This window comes from Rutidosis leptorrhynchoides, chromosome 4 (genome assembly GCF_046630445.1).
Source record: "Rutidosis leptorrhynchoides isolate AG116_Rl617_1_P2 chromosome 4, CSIRO_AGI_Rlap_v1, whole genome shotgun sequence".
In the NCBI taxonomy this organism is placed as follows: Eukaryota; Viridiplantae; Streptophyta; class Magnoliopsida; order Asterales; family Asteraceae; genus Rutidosis; species Rutidosis leptorrhynchoides.
In genome coordinates this window covers 589,679,597-589,699,109 of record NC_092336.1, presented here as the reverse complement: position 1 = coordinate 589,699,109, position 19,513 = coordinate 589,679,597, and positions in this window count along the sequence as shown.

Genomic DNA, 19,513 nt, shown 5'->3' with positions numbered 1-19,513 from the left:
CGAAATCAACAACATCTGGTTCCATTGCGATGATCGACTCCAAGTAATGTTCTTAACACGAGCAAATGCACAGCGGAAGACTTAATTCGTACCTGAGAATAACATGCTTTAAAATGTCAACATAAAGTTGGTGAGATATATAGGTTTGATGCTAGCAGCGTTATAACTATGGACCACAAGATTTTATATATAAAAATATAATACACTCGCAAGTGTATAAAATCATTCTGCTTATGTTGAGGCCTCAGTAACCAACCTTAACAATAATATAATAAGTCATCTTCGCAAAGATGGATATGTACACTCGCAAGTGTATAAATAATCCTCGAAGTACTAAACATCCGCCCACTAGTTCTTATGTCTAGTGCAGCCTACTGGATGGGGGTGTTAAACCCGATAGATCTATCTTTAGGATTCGCGCTTACATGCTATTATAACATATAACTAAATTACCTAGCACATCAATCCGCAGAATATCATTTTTAATCACTTGTGTCCATAACGTAAATCATTTATAAAAACAGCGCATGTATTCTCATCCCAAAAATATTTAAAGTTTAAAAGGGACTATATACTCACCATACTGTATTTTGTAGTAAAAATACATATAACATCATTGAACAAGTATAAGGTTGGCCTTCGATTCACGAACCTTAAAAACATTAAAAAGAAATAGACTTCCAGGGACGGGACTCGAACCCTCGACCTCTCGCTAACCAACACCAAACCCCTAACCATTGAACCATTGTTTCTTTTCTATTTTATCTGATGCATGATTTTATTTTAACTAAATTTCGGGCCGTTTAGAAATTGAGTTTCGGCCCACCAGGAAATATAAACTCTCAGCCCATCTTAACCCCATATCATAGTCCAATCATAACCGCCCAAATTCTTCATAAATCTAAATACGTTTACTAATGTTTCAATCCCAATTCACAAGATTAGTTTAGATCAAAAAGAAAATTTTATAAGTGGGGTCTTGAATTCATTGTATACCTATCCCACTAAAACATCATCATTATTATAATCAAACCCTACCCCATCTTATATCTTCTTTATGTAATCAGCTCATCATCTTTCTTCAATTTATTCACCCCGTTCATCAACCTTCGTTTCATCTTCAACTCGGTTTCGTAGCAGTTAGTTACAGTTACCGGTTGATCGAGTTAAGGAGAGAGTGAGATGGATAGAGAGAGAAATGATTCTATACAGTGGTGAAGGGTGTTTATGGCGGGTGGTGGTGCTCACAATCAAGGAGAGTGGTGTGACGGGTGGCTATGTGTGACAGTTTGTAAAGACAGTGATCAAGGTGTTTAGGGTGTTGTTTGATGAGTTTCGAATAATAAGTTAGCAACAAGGAGGCAGTTGTTCAAAGTGGGTTTCGGTTTGCATAATAAAACAGAAACAGTAACTAACGAGTAGTAGTAAAAGGTGTGGTGGTTGCTCGTTCAAGATCGAAAACTGAAACAGTAAAAGATGGTGGTGATTAACAAGGAGAAACAAGTAAGTGGGTGTTCTTTGATTGGAATTTGTGGTAATGATTACGAAGAAGAAACAGAAAAATTTAGGAGGTTGATGGTGGTTCGATAGTGAGAGTGTTCGAAGATGTTGTAGATATCGAATAGCAACAGAACTTATAGAGAGGATGGCTTATTGGGTTAAATGTTGATAGTCTTGTGGGTTTGTATTGAACCAAAACCAAAATAGCATGGGTCTCTGTTGTGTTGATTTGGGAAGGAAACAACTTAGTCGGTGTTTTTGTTTTTTTTTATTGGTTTGTGTTCGATCAGACAAGTTTAACAGCCTTTCATAGAACATATTTTGCGATTATAATGATCTAGTGGTGGTGTTGTATATCGTGGTGGTCATATGTAGCCAAGTGAGAATTGTGGTTTGGAATAAAGATTGGAGTAAGTGGTTTGTTGGGAGAAGAAAGGTAGTGATTGGGGTTCGGTTATGGTGACTGAAAGTGATTCAACGAAGATGGTTATCAAGGTGGGGTGTTCAATGATTGTTGAGGTTATGGTGATGGCGGTTCAAGTGTGTTGCTTAGTGATGAGCCGATGGAAGTGGTTTGTCGGATAGAAACAGCAAAACGAAAGGAAAAGAAAATGATAAAAAAAATAGTGATTGAATAGGGTTGTAGTGGTTTCTTGGGTGATTTTAGAAAGAAAAACAAGGGTGATGATCGTTGATCAAATTCCTTGTATGTGTATATATATAATTTAGTAGGTGGTAACAATAATATAATAATAAGGAAAAGAAAACGTGTTCTACCTCATTGTATTACTTTTTCAAATTAAAAGACTTATGTGAAAGATATATTGTCTGATTGTGAGAAAAATCAAAAAGAAGCAACAGTAATCTCGCTTAAATTATACAATTTAATTAGTTGCCTTAAACTTATCTGCCCACAGTCATTTCATGGAGTATATATCGTGTCCCTTGCTAAACAGTTAACATATAAAAATGTTCCTAAAAATCCCAAACTTTTCGATTAAATATTTATAATTATTTCACTCTTTAACTGTTTGAAACCTAATCAAAAAGGTTCTATAATTATTTATTATACATCCACTTATTATTTATATATATACACACATATCTAATTACAATTAATGGTTCGTGAATCGTCAGGCGTGGTCAAAGGGTAACTGATTATCCGAATATAGATTTTGAACTTTCTAGACTCAATATTAAAGGTTTTTGCTTATCGTGTCGGAAACATATAGAGTTTAAGGTTTAAATTTGGTCGGAAATTTCCGGGTCGTTACAGTACCCACCCGTTAAAGAAATTTCGTCCTCGAAATTTGGTAGAGGTTGTCATAAATAACAACATAAATGTTTTCATGACGAATATGAGATAATAATAGAGTTTTTTCATTATCAGAAGATATGGGTAAATCGATTCGATCATGTGAAGCGCACGAGTGAAGCTATCACAAAAGAATGTAATAAGTGAATATGGAATTGTTTCAACCGATGACATGACTAGAATTGATTTCCAGAATTTAAGGGATTTAAAGAAAATCTTATGTAATAAGATTTGGTTCTTCGACGATTTAGGAAACAGAATCTCCTTTGATTTAATGTGGCAAATCTGTTTTGATTTCTTTGTCGGATATTTCACTATAAATCTACCCCCTTCGTTTCCTTATTTCCATATCCTATATCTTTTACTTTTTCTCCTTAATTCCTACTTTAAAATATTCGCCGATATGCTCCACCCAATCCTGATTCTTATTATACTTCTAACTTTCATATCCTTTATTCTTCTTTTTCATCTGCCGCCAGAAAAATCTATTCACTTTTATGATTTCCTTGGAATTATATTGTTTTTAATTCTCCCGTGTCTTTACGTTGCAATACGTATTGATATACACGGTTTGTAGTTTCTGGGTGGTTGTTGGGTTTGATATCTTCCCGTCCTCGAGTCAAGCGAGTAATGATCCGAAATTCGTAGGTATGAACATAGCTAATGCTCTTAGAAAGAAATGGTAATGGCAAGATTTTGATTTGTCCAATTACCAGAATATCCTGGAAAAGATCGAACTATCAAGACAATATGTTCCTAATACGTTTGGGTATTAGATAGAATGTAAGAGCCGTGTAACATGGCACATGATGACGGTACTGTGAATCATCACATTCCATTAGAAACTTAACATGACTTACTGTAATATAATGAAGTTGATCAAGTTTCATTATATTATACTAATTCATGCATCAGTTCCCAACACTGCTTCAGAGCATTTCTATTTCAAACTCGAAGGTTTTAGAACTTAGGACTAACACAGTTTCTTTTATGTTGTAACGCGAATGTTATGGAGAGATAAATGAATTCAGATAAGGATAGCTGTGAAAACATCTTCAGAAATATTGAGGATATTTATAATGAAAGATATGATAATATCTTGGAATTTCTAATGTCGAAGGATGATGATGAAGATTGACCCATAAGGGTTTAGATTCAGAAGCAAGGTGTTTGCTACAAGTTTAGTTCTTGTATTTTGTTCGGAGTCTCCTTCATGGTTTGCTCAATCCGGTTTTCAGTACCAACTTTTCTATCGAGCATTTCTAGCACTTCCTTCTTTTATCATCAACTTTTGGTCATTATGACCATCTACAACATGCTGCTTCGTCAGCATTCTCAAAGTTAACGGATCTGGGTCATCGGTTATCAAACCGAGGTGGTTTCAGGAGAATCGTATCTTTAGATGGTTAAACGCTGATGATGGAATATAAAAGATTCTCCGGTAACGACAGCGAAAGAATAACATGTATATATATCGAAACTAACCTTTCTGAGAAGTCGAGGTTAACTTGCTGGAGCCGTGACAAAATTGGCTAATTTGAAAAGGGATTGCAAAGTTATTTTGGGTAATAATAACACTAAAGAAATTAACACTGCTGCGTGTTAAACGTTGACTCAGTCTCCGAGAATCTTACAGGAGCATAAGTCTTTTCTTCCGTAGATGAAACGCGGTTGGTTCATCCTCTCGATTGAGGGGTTTTCAAGAATCATGAAAGATTTGAACACGCATTGTAATTGTCGAGATACAAATGAGGTTTAAGATGAAACCAAGTGGCAAGCTTGAAGAATTATTTAGTTTCATATGTTATAATCAATATTTTAATTTAATTCATTTTAATTATCCAAAGTTAGCAGTCCAATAGTCCGATGGTTCAATGATTCATATATAATATTCGAATTAAATAATACGTATCGTGACCCGTGCACCGGTCTCGGTGTCGATCACAACTCAAAGTATATATATATTTTAGAATCAACTCCAACCCTGTATAGCCAACTCCCACCTTCACATATAGAGTGTCTACGGTTGTTCCGAAATATATATATAGATGGGTCGATATGATAAGTCGAAACCTTGCATACGTGTCCCGTTATTTATAGTGCGTAAAAGTAAATAACAGAAATTAAATGACAATAAATAAAATTGCGAGAATGTAAATTGCGATAAATTAAATGTTAATCAGTTAGCTGGGAACAGTTAGCCGGAACAGTTAGCGTGAAATCCTATCACAATTCCAATTAATTAATTCGTTTGTTTCTATCACTTTTTATTTTTGTCCAATGTTTTCTTCGTTATGCCACTTGTTGGATTATGATAAGTCAAAATTCAAATATGAAATTTGAATTGAAATGGTTATTCTGTGGTGAACGAATACGTATATCGGTAGTTGTAAGTAGGATAGTAAATGATTGTTGAATCAGATTCGAAGAATGTACAATGTAACTTATTAATGTGAATTCTAAATATTCCTCGGGTACTACCCACCCGTTAAAATATTTTCATCATTAACAGTTTGTACAAAAGAATTTTTAATTACAATCTTTATGAAAATATACTTGCATATATATTTTCATCGGATTTAACCATGGATTTAATGAGTCAAAAACTCATCTGATCTATCGTTAATACTAGATTACATAATTTCTAAAACTTTAGAAATTACATAATCACCATGTCGAACGAGGAAAATGGGGTAAAATGATACGTAAAGCGAAGATAGTCGATGTAGATCGATGTGTAGAATGAAGTTCATACTCAAAGTACAGATGGTGATATTGAGGCGTGTAATATTGATATTCGAGGTACAAGCTGTGATGTTGAGAGTTACGGCGCGGTTATGGTTTAGGGATAATAAGGGTACTGTCGACGTCGATAATGGTGGCACTGATTATGTTGCTGGTGCTGCTGCTGGTATTCGTAACCTTCGCACCAAGTTCTCCAAAGTCGTCACACGAGTGCGTAGTTCGTTAATTTCTTCTAATACTACGGAATGATTGACGGTTGAGACGAGCGGTTGAGTAAGATTCGAAATATAGAATAATATATAATCGTGACGGGATACTCTAGAAATAAGAGGGTAAATGGTTTCTCGAACAGGTTTGCCGGTAAGTACTTTCAGGTTCATCACCAGAAGGACAATTTGAGAAGAATCTTTAACGTAAAATGATTTTCGAATATAGAATGATATTCTAACTTCATTGAATATCTATAATAATAGAGATTTTGTAGCCTACAGAGGATCTTACGGCATATGACAAGCAAGTCTACGGATGCGCTAAGATATGAATTATCAGATATGCTAAGATATGAATTTCGTCCATACACTATCGATGTACTAAATGCAGTAGGACGTGTCTAGACTTGAGAATGATAGGCAGGCAATTTCCTAAGGATGATAAGCAGATGATTTCCGACTAGAAATGATAAGCAAAACTTTTAACATGCAGACACGGTCAAAGTCCAGACTCACTAATGTATCCTAACAACTACCAGTTAGACACACTAATGCAAGGCCTGGTTCGCTAAGACCAACGCTCTGATACCATCTGTAGTAACCCGTCCTTATCCCCCTGGACGAAATCAACAACATCTGGTTCCATTGCGATGATCGACTCCAAGTAATGTTCTTAACACGAGCAAATGCACAGCGGAAGACTTAATTCGTACCTGAGAATAACATGCTTTAAAATGTCAACATAAAGTTGGTGAGATATATAGGTTTGATGCTAGCAGCGTTATAACTATGGACCACAAGATTTTATATATAAAAATATAATACACTCGCAAGTGTATAAAATCATTCTGCTTATGTTGAGGCCTCAGTAACCAACCTTAACAATAATATAATAAGTCATCTTCGCAAAGATGGATATGTACACTCGCAAGTGTATAAATAATCCTCGAAGTACTAAACATCCGCCCACTAGTTCTTATGTCTAGTGCAGCCTACTGGATGGGGGTGTTAAACCCGATAGATCTATCTTTAGGATTCGCGCTTACATGCTATTATAACATATAACTAAATTACCTAGCACATCAATCCGCAGAATATCATTTTTAATCACTTGTGTCCATAACGTAAATCATTTATAAAAACAGCGCATGTATTCTCATCCCAAAAATATTTAAAGTTTAAAAGGGACTATATACTCACCATACTGTATTTTGTAGTAAAAATACATATAACATCATTGAACACGTATAAGGTTGGCCTTCGATTCACGAACCTTAAAAACATTAAAAAGAAATAGACTTCCAGGGACGGGACTCGAACCCTCGACCTCTCGCTAACCAACACCAAACCCCTAACCAATGAACCATTGTTTCTTTTCTGTTTTATCTGATGCATGATTTTATTTTAACTAAATTTTGGGCCGTTTAGAAATTGAGTTTCGGCCCACCAGGAAATATAAACTCTCGGCCCATCTTAACCCCATATCATAGTCCAATCATAACCGCCCAAATTCTTCATAAATCTAAATACGTTTACTAATGTTTCAATCCCGATTCACAAGATTAGTTTAGATCAAAAAGAAAATTTTATAAGTGGGGTCTTGAATTCATTGTATACCTATCCCACTAAAACATCATCATTATTATAATCAAACCCTACCCCATCTTATATCTTCTTTATGTAATCAGCTCATCATCTTTCTTCAATTTATTCACCCCGTTCATCAACCTTCGTTTCATCTTCAACTCGGTTTCGTAGCAGTTAGTTACAGTTACCGGTTGATCGAGTTAACTAGAGAGAGAGATGGATAGAGAGAGAAATGATTCTATACAGTGGTGAAGGGTGTTTATGGCGGATGGTGGTGCTCACAATCAAGGAGAGTGGTGTGACGGGTGGCTATGTGTGACAGTTTGTAAATACAGTGATCAAGGTGTTTAGGGTGTTGTTTGATGAGTTTCGAATAATAAGTTAGCAACAAGGAGGCAGTTGTTCAAAGTGGGTTTCGGTTTGCATAATAAAACAGAAACAGTAACTAACGAGTAGTAGTAAAAGGTGTGGTGGTTGCTCGTTCAAGATCGAAAACTGAAACAGTAAAAGATGGTGGTGATTAACAAGGAGAAACAAGTAAGTGGGTGTTCTTTGATTGGAATTTGTGGTAATGATTACGAAGAAGAAACAGAAAAATTTAGGAGGTTGATGGTGGTTCGATAGCGAGAGTGTTCGAAGATGTTGTAGATATCGAATAGCAACAGAACTTATAGAGAGGATGGCTTATTGGGTTAAATGTTGATAGTCTTGTGGGTTTGTATTGAACCAAAACCAAAATAGCATGGGTCTCTGTTGTGTTGATTTGGGAAGGAAACAACTTAGTCGGTGTTTTTGTTTTTTTTATTGGTTTGTGTTCGATCAGACAAGTTTAACAGCCTTTCATAGAACATATTTTGCGATTATAATGATCTAGTGGTGGTGTTGTATATCGTGGTGGTCATATGTAGCCAAGTGAGAATTGTGGTTTGGAATAAAGATTGGAGTAAGTGGTTTGTTGGGAGAAGAAAGGTAGTGATTGGGGTTCGGTTATAGTGACTGAAAGTGATTCAACGAAGATGGTTATCAAGGTGGGGTGTTCAATGATTGTTGAGGTTATGGTGATGGCGGTTCAAGTGTGTTGCTTAGTGATGAGCCGATGGAAGTGGTTTGTCGGATAGAAACAGCAAAACGAAAGGAAAAGAAAATGATAAAAAAAATAGTGATTGAATAGGGTTGTAGTGGTTTCTTGGGTGATTTTAGAAAGAAAAACAAGGGTGATGATCGTTGATCAAATTCCTTGTATGTGTATATATATAATTTAGTAGGTGGTAACAATAATATAATAATAAGGAAAAGAAAACGTGTTCTACCTCATTGTATTACTTTTTCAAATTAAAAGACTTATGTGAAAGATATATTGTCTGATTGTGAGAAAAATCAAAAAGAAGCAACAGTAATCTCGCTTAAATTATACAATTTAATTAGTTGCCTTAAACTTATCTGCCCACAGTCATTTCATGGAGTATATATCGTGTCCCTTGCTAAACAGTTAACATATAAAAATGTTCCTAAAAATCCCAAACTTTTTGATTAAATATTTATAATTATTTCACTCTTTAACTGTTTGAAACCTAATCAAAAAGGTTCTATAATTATTTATTATACATCCACTTATTATTTATATATATACACACATATCTAATTACAATTAATGGTTCGTGAATCGTCAGGCGTGGTCAAAGGGTAACTGATTATCCGAATATAGATTTTGAACTTTCTAGACTCAATATTAAAGGTTTTTGCTTATCGTGTCGGAAACATATAGAGTTTAAGGTTTAAATTTGGTCGGAAATTTCCGGGTCGTTACAAAAGCTAACCACCGCTCCTATTTTGTCTCTTCCCGAAGGCAATGATGACTTTGTTGTATATTGCGATGCCTCGAAACATGGTTTTGGGTGTGTGTTGATGCAACAAACGAAAGTTATTGCTTATGCCTCTCGACAACTAAAAATTCATGAACGAAACTACACGACACATGATCTCGAACTCGGAGCCGTTGTCTTTGCACTTAAAATGTGGAGACACTATCTTTATGGAACCAAGAGTACTATCTTCACCGATCACAAAAGCCTCCAACACATCTTCGACCAAAAGCAACTAAACATGAGACAACGATGGTGAATTGAAACCTTAAACGATTACGACTGTGCCTCTCCATGTCCGAGCCTTGAACATCACCATTCACACCAACCTCAATAGTCAAATTCGGGTAGCCCAAGATGAGGCTCTCAAGGATGAAAACATTTCTCATGAACATTTGAACATTCTCGCCTCACGATTCGAAGTTAAGGAGACCGGACTCCGATATTTCGTCGGAAGAATTTGGGTGCCTAGTTATGGGGAGTTACGAAGCCTTATTCTAGACGAAGCCCATAAGTCACGATACTCGATTCACCCCGTTGCCAATAAGATGTACCACGACCTTAAAGAACAATATTGGTGGACGAACATTAAAAGGGACGTTGCTACTTATGTTGCCAAGTGTTTAACTTGTTCCAAAGTCAAAGCCGAACACCAAAGGCCATCCGGGTTACTTCAACAACCCGAAATCCCGCAATGGAAGTGGGAAAGAATAACGATGGACTTCATCACCAAGCTACCAAAAACGACGAGCGGTTACGATACCATTTGGGTTATTGTTGACCGTCTCACTAAATCCGCCCACTTCCTAGCCATGAAGGAAACCGACAAAATGGAAAAACTTGCACAACTTTACATTAAAGAGATCGTATGTGATGACCCGGAAATTTCTGACCAAATTTAAACTTAATCTTTGTATGATTAACATTTTCGACACGATAAGCAAAGTCTGTAAAACTGAATCTCAAAATTTTTGAACTACTTTTATATATTTAAATACCTTTCGGTTGTTTTCGACGATTCGCGAACAATTATATGTAAATAGATACATATATACTATAACTTGAAAAGGTAACAATGTATTAATTATTTGATACCGTACATTAAACTTATTGGTTTAAATATCTATTTGAATATATATGATAAGTTGAAATATTTATTATTAAAATTTATTTATAAATAACTTCCAATGTGTATTTAAAAAAAAAACTGATTTATATATATTAAAAAGATATATACATATATATAATTTCAAGTTATTTAGTAAATGATAGTAACATTTCAAATTGCTACAGTACCCAAAATGCTACAGTGTTTTTGAAAATCACTATTTGCTACAGTGAAATTGACTTTGCTACAGTGAATTGCTACAGTAAAATGTTGGGAACTGAAGCATGAGTTAGTATAATATAATGACACTTGATCAACGTGATTATATTACAGTAAGTCATGTTGAGTTTCTAATGGAACGTGACAAAGGTTCACAGATCACACCCTCATCATAAACCATGTTACATAACTCTTTCATTCTATATAATCTCTAAATATATCAAGAAAATATATTTCTTGATGATTCGGTCTTTTCCGGATATTCTGGTAATTTGACAAGTCAGATTGTGCCATTACCGTTTCTTTCGTAGAACATTAATTATGTTTATTCTGAAATTCATACCTACGAATTCTGGACCATTATTCGCTTGACTTAAGGTCGGGAAGAGAAAACGAAAGCTTGAAGCTCCGAAATATAATGGAGAATATAAAGCCCGATAACAACCCCGAAATTACAAACCGTGTATATCAATGCGTATAGCAACATAAAGACACGGGATAATGAAAAACACTATAACCCCAAGGTAATAGTAGAAGAAAATAACTTCCTCTGGTGGTAGATGAAAAAGAAGAATGAAGGATACGATAGCCAGGAAAATATCAAGAATCAGAACTGGATTAAGCATTTTCACAATCTGTTGGGATGTATGAAATAATAAAGAAGATTATAGGAGTGTTGAAAATAAATGAAACGGAAGAGGTCAATTTATAGCAAAATATCGGACGCAGCAATAGAGGCAGGTTACGCATTTAATCAAAGAAAATCCTAATTTCTGCAAATTCCGAAAAATCAAATCTTATTAAAATTATGAAGATTTTCTATTCCTTAAAATCTGGAAATCAATCGTTACTACATCAAGAGATAAGACGCATCTCTATTCTCCATTTCACTTGATTACGATAACTTCTCTCATACGCTTCGAGTAATTGGATTATTTTATCCATATTATTCAAACATAGATAAAACTCTATTATCAACTCATATTCGTCATTAAAACATTTTTATTGTTAGCCATGACGACCTCACTCAAATTTCGGGACGAAATTTCTTTAACGGGCAGGTACTGTGATGACCCGGAAATTTCTGACCAAATTTAAACTTAATCTTTGTATGATTAACATTTTCGACACGATAAGCAAAGTCTGTAAAACTGAATCTCAAAATTTTTGAACTACTTTTATATATTTAAATACCTTTCGGTTGTTTTCGACGATTCGCGAACAATTATATGTAAATAGATACATATATACTATAACTTGAAAAGGTAACAATGTATTAATTATTTGATACCGTACATTAAACTTATTGGTTTAAATATCTATTTGAATATATATGATAAGTTGAAATATTTATTATTAAAATTTATTTATAAATAACTTCCAATGTGTATTTAAAAAAAAAACTGATTTATATATATTAAAAAGATATATACATATATATAATTTCAAGTTATTTAGTAAACGATAGTAACATTTCAAATTGCTACAGTACCCAAAATGCTACAGTGTTTTTGAAAATCACTATTTGCTACAGTGAAATTGACTTTGCTACAGTGAATTGCTACAGTAAAATGTTGGGAACTGAAGCATGAGTTAGTATAATATAATGACACTTGATCAACGTGATTATATTACAGTAAGTCATGTTGAGTTTCTAATGGAACGTGACAAAGGTTCACAGATCACACCCTCATCATAAACCATGTTACATAACTCTTTCATTCTATAGAATCTCTAAATATATCAAGAAAATATATTTCTTGATGATTCGGTCTTTTCCGGATATTCTGGTAATTTGACAAGTCAGATTGTGCCATTACCGTTTCTTTCGTAGAACATTAATTATGTTTATTCTGAAATTCATACCTACGAATTCTGGACCATTATTCGCTTGACTTAAGGTCGGGAAGAGAAAACGAAAGCTTGAAGCTCCGAAATATAATGGAGAATATAAAGCCCGATAACAACCCCGAAATTACAAACCGTGTATATCAATGCGTATAGCAACATAAAGACACGGGATAATGAAAAACACTATAACCCCAAGGTAATAGTAGAAGAAAATAACTTCCTCTGGTGGTAGATGAAAAAGAAGAATGAAGGATACGATAGCCAGGAAAATATCAAGAATCAGAACTGGATTAAGCATTTTCACAATCTGTTGGGATGTATGAAATAATAAAGAAGATTATAGGAGTGTTGAAAATAAATGAAACGGAAGAGGTCAATTTATAGCAAAATATCGGACGCAGCAATAGAGGCAGGTTACGCATTTAATCAAAGAAAATCCTAATTTCTGCAAATTCCGAAAAATCAAATCTTATTAAAATTATGAAGATTTTCTATTCCTTAAAATCTGGAAATCAATCGTTACTACATCAAGAGATAAGACGCATCTCTATTCTCCATTTCACTTGATTACGATAACTTCTCTCATACGCTTCGAGTAATTGGATTATTTTATCCATATTATTCAAACATAGATAAAACTCTATTATCAACTCATATTCGTCATTAAAACATTTTTATTGTTAGCCATGACGACCTCACTCAAATTTCGGGACGAAATTTCTTTAACGGGCAGGTACTGTGATGACCCGGAAATTTCTGACCAAATTTAAACTTAATCTTTGTATGATTAACATTTTCGACACGATAAGCAAAGTCTGTAAAACTGAATCTCAAAATTTTTGAACTACTTTTATATATTTAAATACCTTTCGGTTGTTTTCGACGATTCGCGAACAATTATATGTAAATAGATACATATATACTATAACTTGAAAAGGTAACAATGTATTAATTATTTGATACCGTACATTAAACTTATTGGTTTAAATATCTATTTGAATATATATGATAAGTTGAAATATTTATTATTAAAATTTATTTATAAATAACTTCCAATGTGTATTTAAAAAAAAAACTGATTTATATATATTAAAAAGATATATACATATATATAATTTCAAGTTATTTAGTAAACGATAGTAACATTTCAAATTGCTACAGTACCCAAAATGCTACAGTGTTTTTGAAAATCACTATTTGCTACAGTGAAATTGACTTTGCTACAGTGAATTGCTACAGTAAAATGTTGGGAACTGAAGCATGAGTTAGTATAATATAATGACACTTGATCAACGTGATTATATTACAGTAAGTCATGTTGAGTTTCTAATGGAACGTGACAAAGGTTCACAGATCACACCCTCATCATAAACCATGTTACATAACTCTTTCATTCTATATAATCTCTAAATATATCAAGAAAATATATTTCTTGATGATTCGGTCTTTTCCGGATATTCTGGTAATTTGACAAGTCAGATTGTGCCATTACCGTTTCTTTCGTAGAACATTAATTATGTTTATTCTGAAATTCATACCTACGAATTCTGGACCATTATTCGCTTGACTTAAGGTCGGGAAGAGAAAACGAAAGCTTGAAGCTCCGAAATATAATGGAGAATATAAAGCCCGATAACAACCCCGAAATTACAAACCGTGTATATCAATGCGTATAGCAACATAAAGACACGGGATAATGAAAAACACTATAACCCCAAGGTAATAGTAGAAGAAAATAACTTCCTCTGGTGGTAGATGAAAAAGAAGAATGAAGGATACGATAGCCAGGAAAATATCAAGAATCAGAACTGGATTAAGCATTTTAACAATCTGTTGGGATGTATGAAATAATAAAGAAGATTATAGGAGTGTTGAAAATAAATGAAACGGAAGAGGTCAATTTATAGCAAAATATCGGACGCAGCAATAGAGGCAGGTTACGCATTTAATCAAAGAAAATCCTAATTTCTGCAAATTCCGAAAAATCAAATCTTATTAAAATTATGAAGATTTTCTATTCCTTAAAATCTGGAAATCAATCGTTACTACATCAAGAGATAAGATGCATCTCTATTCTCCATTTCACTTGATTACGATAACTTCTCTCATACGCTTCGAGTAATTGGATTATTTTATCCATATTATTCAAACATAGATAAAACTCTATTATCAACTCATATTCGTCATTAAAACATTTTTATTGTTAGCCATGACGACCTCACTCAAATTTCGGGACGAAATTTCTTTAACGGGCAGGTACTGTGATGACCCGGAAATTTCTGACCAAATTTAAACTTAATCTTTGTATGATTAACATTTTCGACACGATAAGCAAAGTCTGTAAAACTGAATCTCAAAATTTTTGAACTACTTTTATATATTTAAATACCTTTCGGTTGTTTTCGACGATTCGCGAACAATTATATGTAAATAGATACATATATACTATAACTTGAAAAGGTAACAATGTATTAATTATTTGATACCGTACATTAAACTTATTGGTTTAAATATCTATTTGAATATATATGATAAGTTGAAATATTTATTATTAAAATTTATTTATAAATAACTTCCAATGTGTATTTAAAAAAAAAACTGATTTATATATATTAAAAAGATATATACATATATATAATTTCAAGTTATTTAGTAAACGATAGTAACATTTCAAATTGCTACAGTACCCAAAATGCTACAGTGTTTTTGAAAATCACTATTTGCTACAGTGAAATTGACTTTGCTACAGTGAATTGCTACAGTAAAATGTTGGGAACTGAAGCATGAGTTAGTATAATATAATGACACTTGATCAACGTGATTATATTACAGTAAGTCATGTTGAGTTTCTAATGGAACGTGACAAAGGTTCACAGATCACACCCTCATCATAAACCATGTTACATAACTCTTTCATTCTATATAATCTCTAAATATATCAAGAAAATATATTTCTTGATGATTCGGTCTTTTCCGGATATTCTGGTAATTTGACAAGTCAGATTGTGCCATTACCGTTTCTTTCGTAGAACATTAATTATGTTTATTCTGAAATTCATACCTACGAATTCTGGACCATTATTCGCTTGACTTAAGGTCGGGAAGAGAAAACGAAAGCTTGAAGCTCCGAAATATAATGGAGAATATAAAGCCCGATAACAACCCCGAAATTACAAACCGTGTATATCAATGCGTATAGCAACATAAAGACACGGGATAATGAAAAACACTATAACCCCAAGGTAATAGTAGAAGAAAATAACTTCCTCTGGTGGTAGATGAAAAAGAAGAATGAAGGATACGATAGCCAGGAAAATATCAAGAATCAGAACTGGATTAAGCATTTTCACAATCTGTTGGGATGTATGAAATAATAAAGAAGATTATAGGAGTGTTGAAAATAAATGAAACGGAAGAGGTCAATTTATAGCAAAATATCGGACGCAGCAATAGAGGCAGGTTACGCATTTAATCAAAGAAAATCCTAATTTCTGCAAATTCCGAAAAATCAAATCTTATTAAAATTATGAAGATTTTCTATTCCTTAAAATCTGGAAATCAATCGTTACTACATCAAGAGATAAGATGCATCTCTATTCTCCATTTCACTTGATTACGATAACTTCTCTCATACGCTTCGAGTAATTGGATTATTTTATCCATATTATTCAAACATAGATAAAACTCTATTATCAACTCATATTCGTCATTAAAACATTTTTATTGTTAGCCATGACGACCTCACTCAAATTTCGGGACGAAATTTCTTTAACGGGCAGGTACTGTGATGACCCGGAAATTTCTGACCAAATTTAAACTTAATCTTTGTATGATTAACATTTTCGACACGATAAGCAAAGTCTGTAAAACTGAATCTCAAAATTTTTGAACTACTTTTATATATTTAAATACCTTTCGGTTGTTTTCGACGATTCGCGAACAATTATATGTAAATAGATACATATATACTATAACTTGAAAAGGTAACAATGTATTAATTATTTGATACCGTACATTAAACTTATTGGTTTAAATATCTATTTGAATATATATGATAAGTTGAAATATTTATTATTAAAATTTATTTATAAATAACTTCCAATGTGTATTTAAAAAAAAAACTGATTTATATATATTAAAAAGATATATACATATATATAATTTCAAGTTATTTAGTAAACGATAGTAACATTTCAAATTGCTACAGTACCCAAAATGCTACAGTGTTTTTGAAAATCACTATTTGCTACAGTGAAATTGACTTTGCTACAGTGAATTGCTACAGTAAAAATTGACTTTGCTACAGTAACTTTGCTACAGTGGTATATTTTATGGATGATTTAAGACTATATTTTGACAAAGGTACGATTCACGAAACGTAAAGTACAAGTTTTCTCAGCGTACGAAAGGGCGTTCGAAAAACCGGAACCGGGACATAAGTCGAGTGACAACGTACGACTTATCAGAACAAAAATTACAAGTCAACTATGCACGTGAATTTAATATAATATATAATTAATTAATTTAAATTATATATATTATATTTATATTTATTTTATATTATGTCGACAAGCTAGGAGCCAAAACAATGTGAGCTGTCCCTGGTCCTCATGCGAGTCGCATGGCCAGAAGGCCATTTCCATGCGAGTCGCATGACTCCAGATTTCAGGCCACATCTATAAATTTCAGTGTTTTCGCTCGATTTAAATCACACACATACACAAATATATATATACTCCGTAATATTATTTATTATTTATTATTATTATTATTATTATTATTATTATTATTATTATTATTATTAATAAGATTATTATTAATCTTATTATTTTTTTTTATTATTATTAGTGTTATTATTTTTGCGATACAAAAATAATAATGTACAAAAAAATATTGCGACGGAGTGATGTCCAAGTAATTTTCAAAACGAGTTTCCGAGCGAGCTAGAGCTAAGGAAAATATGGGTTATTGCCAAGGAAATTATGGGTAATGTTCGGGGGTATTTTTGTGAATCAAACCTCGTGTTTATCATCTCCGATGCGTCTACGTGCTTTCCTGCAATATTGTATATCAATATTAAACTGTGAGTTTCATATGATCCCTTTTTCAAATTATATTTTTGGGCTGAGAATACATGCGCAGTTTTATAAACTGTTTTACTAAATGGATACAAATACTAAAACTGATTTTGTATATTTATATGCGTGAGTTCCATTGCTCCCTTTTTAATTGCTTTTGCAATATATATTTTTGGGCTGAGAATACATGCAATTTATTTTAAACGCAATGGATACAAGTACATACTTAATTCTACACCGAGTTTGAACCGAAAATCCCTTAGCTTTGGTAACTAGTAACTGCCGGTTATAAGAACTGGTGGGCGCGAGTAGTAGTATGTGGATCCATAGGGCTTGATATCCCCGTCCGAGCTAGAGCACTAGCCTTTTAACGGACGTATGCTATTTGAGAAGCGTACACGTTGGTTTGCGTGTATTATTAAGATGATTATACAAAGGGTACAAATTATATATACGTTAAAGTTTAGTTACCAGGGTGCTCAATTTCGTAGAATATTTTGATAAACGTTTCTGGATGAAACAACTGAAATCTTGTGATCCTCTTTTATATAATCTATTGATAAACGTTTCTGGATGAAACAACTAAAATCTTGTGATCCACTTTTATATACAGATTATACGAAACACTAAAACTATGAACTCACCAACCTTTGTGTTGACACTTGTTAGCATGTTTATTCTCAGGTTTCCTAGAAGTCTTCCGCTGTTTGCTTAGATGTTAGACAAGCTATGTGCATGGAGTCTTGCATGACATATTTTTCAAGGAAACGTTGCATTCACCAAATCATCACCATGTATCTTATTTTGACTGCATTGTCAATGGAAGTACTGTTGTAAACTATTATTTATGGTGATTATCTATATGTAGAAATCATTAGATGTCGAAAACCTTTGATTTAAATATTCATTTATGGTGTGCCTTTTCAAAAGAATGCAATGTTTACAAAACGTATCATAGAGGTCAAATACCTCGCAATGAAATCAATGAATGACGTGTTCGTCCATATGGATTTGGACCGATCGTCACATCGTAGCCCATCACGGTGTACCTTTATCGATTATCTCCGACCGAGATGGCTGTTTTGTTTCTAGATTTTGGAGTACCTTACAAGAAGCGTTGGGAACGCGTTTAGACATGAGCACCGCATATCATCCACAAACCAACGGACAAAGCGAACGCACAATCCAAACCTTGGATGACATGTTACGAGTGTGCGTTGTCAATTTTGGAAAAGCTTGGGACAAGCATTTTCCATTAGCCGAGTTCTCTTACAACAATAGTTATCACACTAGTATTAAATCCGAACCATTCGAAGCATTATATGGCTGAAAATGTCGTTCACCTCTTTTTTGGGCCGAAGTAGGCGACACACAAATCACCGGACCTGAACTCATTCATGAAACAACCGAGAAGATCGTTCAACTCCGAGATAGACTTAGGACGGCCCGAAGTCGTCAAAAGAGCTATACCGATAAAAGACGCAACGACCTCGAATTTCAAGTCGGTGACCGCGTAATGTTAAAAGTCGCACCTTGGAAAGGTGTAATCCGATTCGAGAAACGCGGGAAGTTAAATCCGCGGTATATTGGTCCTTTCGAAATCTTGGAGCGTGTTGGAACCATTGCTTATCGCTTAGATCTTCCGCCTCAATTGAGCTCCGTACATCCTACTTTCCATGTATCCAACTTGAAAAAGTGTCTTGCCGAACCCGATGTCGTCATCCCTCTCGAGGAGCTTACTATTGATGACAAACTTCATTTTGTGGAGGAACCGGTTGAAATTGTGGACACCTCCGTCAAGACGCTAAAACAAAATAGAATCCCGATCGTTAAGGTCCGTTGGGACGTCAAAAGAGGACCCTAGTTTACTTGGGAAAGACAAGATCAAATGCAAAAGAAATACCCTCATTTGTTCGCGGATTTGGAAACGCAAGATCTCGAGGAAGAAACAACGACTACTACTCCTACTTAAATTTCGGGACGAAATTTCTTTTAAGGAGTAGGTAATGTAACATCCCGCCTTTTTCTGTTTAATTATT